Genomic DNA, 8,836 nt, shown 5'->3' with positions numbered 1-8,836 from the left:
GACGGATTTCTCAGGTTTTCACTACATATGAACACTTTTCACATTCTCCCGTGCAACGCAGCTGCTAGTCCTCCTCTCATGCAAAATCTTAGGGTCCTAGCTCATGCCCAAGGCACCAAAGAAGGGTTAAAAGAGAATAATCGAGAACTAAAAGTTGAATTGTACTGCTTCTTACTGGCTATAACATCAACTTAGAAGCATCTTCTGTGTTCTACCTTTTTTGCTTTTAGTGTTTCTGCATACCGCAGCACGCGACATAGCTTTGCAGACGATAAATGTAACCGTTTCAGAGAGAAGAGCGGCCAATGTAACGATCTGGCTTTAAGTCGATTCGATAATAACTGAAGAAATAGGACGGATTTCTCAGGTTTTTACCACATATGAACACTTTTCACATTCTCCCGTTCAACGCAGCTGCTAGTCCTCCTCTGGTGCAAAATCTTAAGGTCCTAGCTCATGCCCAAGGCACCAAATAAGGGTAAAAAGTTAATAATCGATAACTAAATCTTGGATTGTACTGCTTCTAACTGGCTATTACATCAAGTTAGAAACTTCTTCTGTGTTCCACTATGATGCGGTTAGTTTCTCCGCATACCGCAGCACGCGACATAGCTTTGCAGACGATAAATGTAACCGTCTCAGAGAGAAGAGCGGCCAATGTAACGATCTGGCTTTAAGTCGATTCGATAATAAATGAAGAAAACGGACGGATTTCTCAGGTTTTTACTACATATGAACACTTTTCACATTCTCCCGTTCAACGCAGCTGCTAGTCCTCCTCTGGTGCAAAATCTTCAGGTCCTAGCTCATGTCCAAGGCACTAATGAAGGGTAAAAAGTCAATAATCGATAAATAGATATTGGATTTTACTGCTTCTAACTGGCTATTACATCAAGTTAGAAGCTTCTTCTGTGTTCTACTATGGTGCGTTTAGTTTCTCCGCATACCGCAGCTCGCGACATAGCTTTGCAGACGATAAATGTAACCGTCTCAGAGAGAGGAGCGGCCAATGTAACGATCTGGCTTTAAGTCGATTCGATAATAAATGAAGAAAACGGAAGGATTTCTCAGTTATTTACTACATATGAACACTTTTCACATTCTCCCGTTCAACGCGACTGCTAGTCGTCCTCTCATGCAAAATCTTAAGGTCCTAGCTCATGTCCAAGGCACCAAATAAGGGAAAAAGTCAATAATCGATAATTAAATCTTGGATTGTATTGCTTCTAACTGGCTATTACAAGTTAGAAGCTTCTTCTGTGTTCTACTATGGTGCGGTTAGTTTCTCCACATACCGCAGCACGCGACATAGCTTTGCATACGATAAATGTAACCGTTTCAGAGAGAAGAGTGGCCAATGTAACGATATGGCTTTAAGTCGATTCGATAATAAATGAAGAAAACGGACGGATTTCTCAGGTTTTTACTACATATGAACACTTTTCACATTCTCCCGTTCAACGCAGCTGCTAGTCCCCTCTGGTGCAAAATCTTAAGGTCCTAGCTCATGCCCAAGGCACTAAAGAAGGGTAAATAGTCAATAATCGATAACTATATCTTGGATTGTACTGCTTCTAACTGGCTATGACATCAAGATAGAAGCTTCTTCTGTGTTCTACTATGGTGCGGTTAGTTTCTCCGCATACCGCAGACGCGACATAGCTTTGCAGACGATAAATGTAACCGTCTCAGAGAGAAGAGCGGTCAATGTAACGATCTGGCTTTAAGTCGATTCGATAATAAATGAAGAAAACGGACGGATTTCTCAGGTTTTCACTACATATGAACACTTTTCACATTCTCCCGTGCAACGCAGCTGCTAGTCCTCCTCTCATGCAAAATCTTAGGGTCCTAGCTCATGCCCAAGGCACCAAAGAAGGGTTAAAAGAGAATAATCGAGAACTAAAAGTTGAATTGTACTGCTTCTTACTGGCTATAACATCAACTTAGAAGCATCTTCTGTGTTCTACCTCTTTTGCTTTTAGTGTCTCTGCATACCGCAGCACGCGACATAGCTTTGCAGACGATAAATGTAACCGTTTCAGAGAGAAGAGCGGCCAATGTAACGATACGGCTTTAAGTCGATTCGATAATAAATGAAGAAAACGGAAGGATTTCTCAGGTTTTTACTACATATGAACACTTTTCACATTCTCCCGTTCAACGCAGCTGCTAGTCCTCCTCTGGTGCAAAATCGTAAGGTCCTAGCTCATGCCCAAGGCACTAAAGAAGGGTAAAAAGTCAATAATCGATAACTAAATCTTGGATTGTACTGCTTCTAACTGGCTATAACATCAACTTAGAAGCATCTTCTGTGTTCTACTATTTTGCTTTTAGTGTCTCTGCATACCGCAGCACGTGACATAGCTTTGCAGACGATAAATGTAACCGTTTCAGAGAGAAGAGCGGCCAATGTAGCGATCTGGCTTTAAGTCGATTCGATAATAACTGAAGAAAACGGACGGATTTCTCAGGTTTTTACCACATATGAACACTTTTCACATTCTCCCGTTCAACGCAGCTGCTAGTCCTCCTCTGGTGCAAAATCTTAAGGTCCTAGCTCATGTCCAAGGCACCAAATAAGGGTAAAAAGTTAATAATCGATAACTAAATCTTGGATTGTACTGCTTCTAACTGGCTATTACATCAAGTTAGAAGCTTCTTCTGTGTTCTACTATGGTGCGGTTAGTTTCTCCGCATACCGCAGCACGCGACATAGCTTTGCAGACGATAAATGTAACCGTCTCAGAGAGAAGAGCGGCCAATGTAACGATCTGGCTTTAAGTCGATTCGATAATAAATGAAGAAAACGGACGGATTTCTCAGGTTTTTACTACATATGAACACTTTTCACATTCTCCCGTTCAACGCAGCTGCTAGGCCTCCTCTGGTGCAAAATCGTAAGGTCCTAGCTCATGCCCAAGGCACTAAAGAAGGGTAAAAAGTCAATAATCGATAACTAAATCTTGGATTGTACTGCTTCTAACTGGCTATAACATCAACTTAGAAGCATCTTCTGTGTTCTACTATTTTGCTTTTAGTGTCTCTGCATACCGCAGCACGCGACATAGCTTTGCAGACGATAAATGTAACCGTTTCAGAGAGAAGAGCGGCCAATGTAACGATCTGGCTTTAAGTCGATTCGATAATAACTGAAGAAAACGGACGGATTTCTCAGGTTTTTACCACATATGAACACTTTTCACATTCTCCCGTTCAACGCAGCTGCTAGTCCTCCTCTGGTGCAAAATCTTAAGGTCCTAGCTCATGTCCAAGGCACCAAATAAGAGTAAAAAGTTAATAATCGATAACTAAAACTTGGATTGTACTGCTTCTAACTGGCTATTACATCAAGTTAGAAGCTTCTTCTGTGTTCTACCATGGTGCGGTTAGTTTCTGCGCATACCGCAGCACGCGACATAGCTTTGCAGACGATAAATGTAACCGTCTCAGAGAGAAGAGCGGCCAATGTAACGATCTGGCTTTAAGTCGATTCGATAATAAATGAAGAAAACGGACGGATTTCTCAGGTTTTTACTACATATGAACACTTTTCACATTCTCCCGTTCAACGCAGCTGCCAGTCCTCCTCTGGTGCAAAATCTTAAGGTCCTAGCTCATGTCCAAGGCACTAATGAAGGGTAAAAAGTCAATAATCGATAAATAAATCTTGGATTTTACAGCTTCTAACTGGCTATTACATCAAGTTAGAAGCTTCTTCTGTGTTCTACTATGGTGCGTTTAGTTTCTCCGCATACCGCAGCTCGCGACATAGCTTTGCAGACGATAAATGTAACCGTCTCAGAGAGAGGAGCAGCCAATGTATCGATCTGGCTTTAAGTCGATTCGATAATAAATGAAGAAAACGGATGTATTTCTCAGTTTTTTACTACATATGAACACTTTTCACGGTTAGTGTCTCCGCATACCACAGCACGCGACATATCTTTGCTGACGATAAATGTAACCGTTTCAGAGAGAAGAGCGGACAATATAACGATATGGCTTTAAGTCAATTCGATAACAAATGAAGAAAACGGACGGATTTTTCAGTTTTTTACTACATATGAACACTTTTCACATTCTCCGGTGCAACGCGGCTGCTAGTCCTCCTCTGGTGCAAAATCTTAAGGTCCTAGCTCATGTCCAAGGCACTAAAGAAGGGTAAATAGTCAATAATCGATAAATAAATCTTGGATTGTACTGCTTCTAACTGGCTATTACATCAAGTTAGAAGCTACTTCTGTGTTCTACTATGGTGCGGTTAGTGTCTCCGCATACCACAGCACGCGACATAGCTTTGCTGACGATAAATGTAACCGTTTCAGAGAGAAGAGCGGCCAATGTAACGATATGGCTTTAAGTCGATTCGATAACAAATGAAGAAAACGGACGGATTTTTCAGTTTTTTCTAAATATAAACACTTTTCACATTCTTCCGTGCAACGCAGCTGCTAGTCCTCCTTTCATGCAGAATCTTAAGGTCCTAGCTCATGTCCAAGGCACCAAAGAAGGGTAAAAAGTCAATAATCGATAATTAAAATTTGAATTGTACTACTTCTTACTGGCTTTTACATCAACTTAGAAGCTTCATCTGTGTTCTACTATGGTGCGTTTAGTGTCTCCACATACCACAGCACGCGACATAGCTTTGCAGACGATAAATGTAACCGTTTCAGGGAGAAAAGTGGCCAATATGACGATCTGGCTTTAAGTCGATTCGATAACAAATGACGAAAACGGACGGATTTCTCAGGTTTTTACTACATACGAACACTTTTCACATTCTCCCGTGCAACTGCGGTGCTGGTCCTCGTTTCATGCAGAATCTTAAGGTCCTAGCTCATGTCCAAGGCACCAAAGCCAGCTAAAAAGTCAATAATCGATACCTAAAACTTGAATTGTACTACTTCTTACTGGCTATTACAACAACTTAGAAGATTCATCTGTGTTCTACTATGGTGCTTTTAGTGTCTCCGCATACCTCAGCACGCGACATAGCTTTGCAGACGATAAATGTAACCGTCTCAGAGAGAAGAGCGGCCAATGAAACGACATGGCTTTAAGTCGATTCGATAATAAATGAAGAAAACGGACGGATTTCTCAGTTTTTTACTACATATGAACACTTTTCACATTCCCCGTTCAACGCAGCTGCTAGTCCTCCTCTGGTGCAAAATCTTAAGGTCCTAGCGCATGTCCAAGGCACTAAAGAAGGGTAAAAAGTCAATAATCGATAAATAAATCTTGGATTTTACTGCTTCTAACTGACTATTACATCAAGTTAGAAGCTTCTTCTGTGTTCTACTATGGTGCGGTTAGTGTCTCCGCATACCACAGCACGCGACATATCTTTGCTGACGATAAATGTAACCGTCTCAGAGAGAAGAGCGGCAAATGTAACGATATGGCTTTAAGTCGATTCGATAATAAATGAAGAAAACGGACGGATTCCTCAGTTTTTAACTACTTATGAACACTTTTCACATTCTCCCGTTCAACGCAGCTGCTAGTCCTCCTCTGGTGCAAAATCTTAAGGTCCTAGCTCATGTCCAAGGCACTAAAGAAGGGTAAAAAGTCAATAATCGAGATCTAAATCTTGGATTGTACTGCTTCTAACTGGCTATTACATCAAGTTAGAAGTTTCTTCTTTGTTCTACTATGGTGCGGTTAGTTTCTCCGCAACACGCGACATAGCTTTGCAGACGATAAATGTAACCGTCTCAGAGAGAAGAGCGGCCAATGTAACGATATGGCTTTAAGTCGATTCGATAATAAATGAAGAAAACGGACGGATTTCTCAGTTTTTTACTACATATATACACTTTTCACATTCTCCCACTCAACGCAGCTGCTAGTCCTCCTCTGGTGCAAAATCTTAAGGTCCTAGCTCATGTCCAAGGCACTAAAGAAGGGTAAAAAGTCAATAATCGATAACTAAACCTTGGATTGTACTGCTTCTAACTGGCTATTACATCAAGTTAGAAGCTTCTTCTGTGTTCTACTATGGTGCGGTTAGTTTCTCCGCATACCGCAGCACACGACATAGCTTTGGAGACGATAAATGTAACCGTCTCAGAGAGAAGAGCGGCCAATGTAACGATATGGCTTTAAGTCGATTCGATAATAAATGAAGAAAACGGAGGGATTTCTCAGTTTTTTCTACTTATGAACACTTTTCACATTCTCCCGTTCAACACCGCTGCTAGTCGCCCGCTGGTGCAAAATCTTAAGGTCCTAGCTCATGCCCAAGGCACTAAAGAAGGGTAAAAAGTCGATAATCGATAACTAAATCTTGGATTGTACTGCTTCTAACTGGCTATTACATCAAGTTAGAAGCTTCTTCTGTGTTCTACCATGGTGCGGTTAGTTTCTCCGCATACCGCAGCACGCGACATAGCTTTGCAGACGATAAATGTAACCGTCTCAGAGAGAAGAGCGGCCAATGTAACGATCTGGCTTTAAGTCGATTCGATAATAAATGAAGAAAACGGACGGATTTCTCAGGTTTTTACTACATATGAACACTTTTCACATTCTCCCGTTCAACGCAGCTGCCAGTCCTCCTCTGGTGCAAAATCTTAAGGTCCTAGCTCATGTCCAAGGCACTAATGAAGGGTAAAAAGTCAATAATCGATAAATAAATCTTGGATTTTACTGCTTCTAACTGGCTATTACATCAAGTTAGAAGCTTCTTCTGTGTTCTACTATGGTGCGTTTAGTTTCTCCGCATACCGCAGCTCGCGACATAGCTTTGCAGACGATAAATGTAACCGTCTCAGAGAGAGGAGCGGCCAATGTATCGATCTGGCTTTAAGTCGATTCGATAATAAATGAAGAAAACGGATGTATTTCTCAGTTTTTTACTACATATGAACACTTTTCACGGTTAGTGTCTCCGCATACCACAGCACGCGACATATCTTTGCTGACGATAAATGTAACCGTTTCAGAGAGAAGAGCGGACAATATAACGATATGGCTTTAAGTCAATTCGATAACAAATGAAGAAAACGGACGGATTTTTCAGTTTTTTACTACATATGAACACTTTTCACATTCTCCGGTGCAACGCGGCTGCTAGTCCTCCTCTGGTGCAAAATCTTAAGGTCCTAGCTCATGTCCAAGGCACTAAAGAAGGGTAAATAGTCAATAATCGATAAATAAATCTTGGATTGTACTGCTTCTAACTGGCTATTACATCAAGTTAGAAGCTACTTCTGTGTTCTACTATGGTGCGGTTAGTGTCTCCGCATACCACAGCACGCGACATAGCTTTGCTGACGATAAATGTAACCGTTTCAGAGAGAAGAGCGGCCAATGTAACGATATGTCTTTAAGTCGATTCTATAACAAATGAAGAAAACGGACGGATTTTTCAGTTTTTTCTAAATATAAAAACTTTTCACATTCTTCCGTGCAACGCAGCTGCTAGTCCTCCTTTCATGCAGAATCTTAAGGTCCTAGCTCATGTCCAAGGCACCAAAGAAGGGTAAAAAGTCAATAATCGATAATTAAAATTTGAATTGTACTACTTCTTACTGGCTTTTACATCAACTTAGAAGCTTCATCTGTGTTCTACTATGGTGCTTTTAGTGTCTCCGCATACCGCAGCACGCGACATAGCTTTGCAGACGATAAATGTAACCGTCTCAGAGAGAAGAGCGGCCAATGTAACGTTATGGCTTTAAGTCGATTCGATAATAAATGAAGAAAACGGACGGATTTCTCAGTTTTTTACTATATATGAACACTTTTTACATTCTCCCGTTCAACGCATACCACAGCACGCGACATAGCTTTGCTGACGATAAATGTAACCGTTTCAGAGAGAAGAGCGGCCAATGTGACGATCTGGCTTTAAGTCGATTCGATAACAAATGAAGAAAACGGACGGATTTCTCAGTTTTTTCTAAATATAAACACTTTTCACATTCTCCCATGCAACGCAGCTGCTAGTCCTCCTTTCATGCAGAATCTTAAGGTCCTAGCTCATGTCCAAGGCACCAAAGAAGGGTAAAAAGTCAATAATCGATAATGAAAACTTGAATTGTACTACTTCTTACTGGCTTTTACATCAACTTAGAAGCTTCATCTGTGTTCTACTATGGTGCTTTTAGTGTCTCCACATACCACAGCACGCGACATAGCTGTGCAGACGATAAATGTAACCGTTTCAGGGAGAAAAGTGGCCAATGTGACGATCTGGCTTTAAGTCGATTCGATAACAAATGACGAAGACGGACGGATTTCTCAGGTTTTTACTACATATGAACACTTTTCACAATCTCCCGTGCAACTGCGAAGCTAGTCCTCGTTTCATGCAGAATCTTAAAGTCCTAGCTCATGTCCAAGGCACCAAAGCCAGCTAAAAAGTCAATAATCGATACCTAAAACTTGAATTGTACTACTTCTTGCTGGCTATTACAACAACTTAGAAGCTTCATCTGTGTTCTACTATGGTGCTTTTAGTGTCTCCGCATACCTCAGCACGCGACATAGTTTTGCAGACGATAAGTACAACCGTTTCAGTGAGAAGAGTGGCCAATGTAACGATCTGCCTTTAAGTCGATTCGATAATAAATGAAGAAAACGGACGGATTTCTCAGTTTTTTACTACATATGAACACTTTTCACATTCCCCGTTCAACGCAGCTGCTAGTCCTCCTCTGGTGCAAAATCTTAAGGTCCTAGCGCATGTCCAAGGCACTAAAGAAGGGTAAAAAGTCAATAATCGATAAATAAATCTTGGATTGTACTGCTTCTAACTGGCTATTACATCAAGATAGAAGCTTCTTCTGTGTTCTACTATGGTGCGGTTAGTTTCTCCGCATAC

This window comes from Schistocerca gregaria, unplaced genomic scaffold (assembly GCF_023897955.1).
Source record: "Schistocerca gregaria isolate iqSchGreg1 unplaced genomic scaffold, iqSchGreg1.2 ptg000244l, whole genome shotgun sequence".
Taxonomy (NCBI): domain Eukaryota; kingdom Metazoa; phylum Arthropoda; class Insecta; order Orthoptera; family Acrididae; genus Schistocerca; species Schistocerca gregaria.
Note: the sequence above shows the minus strand (reverse complement) of the source record.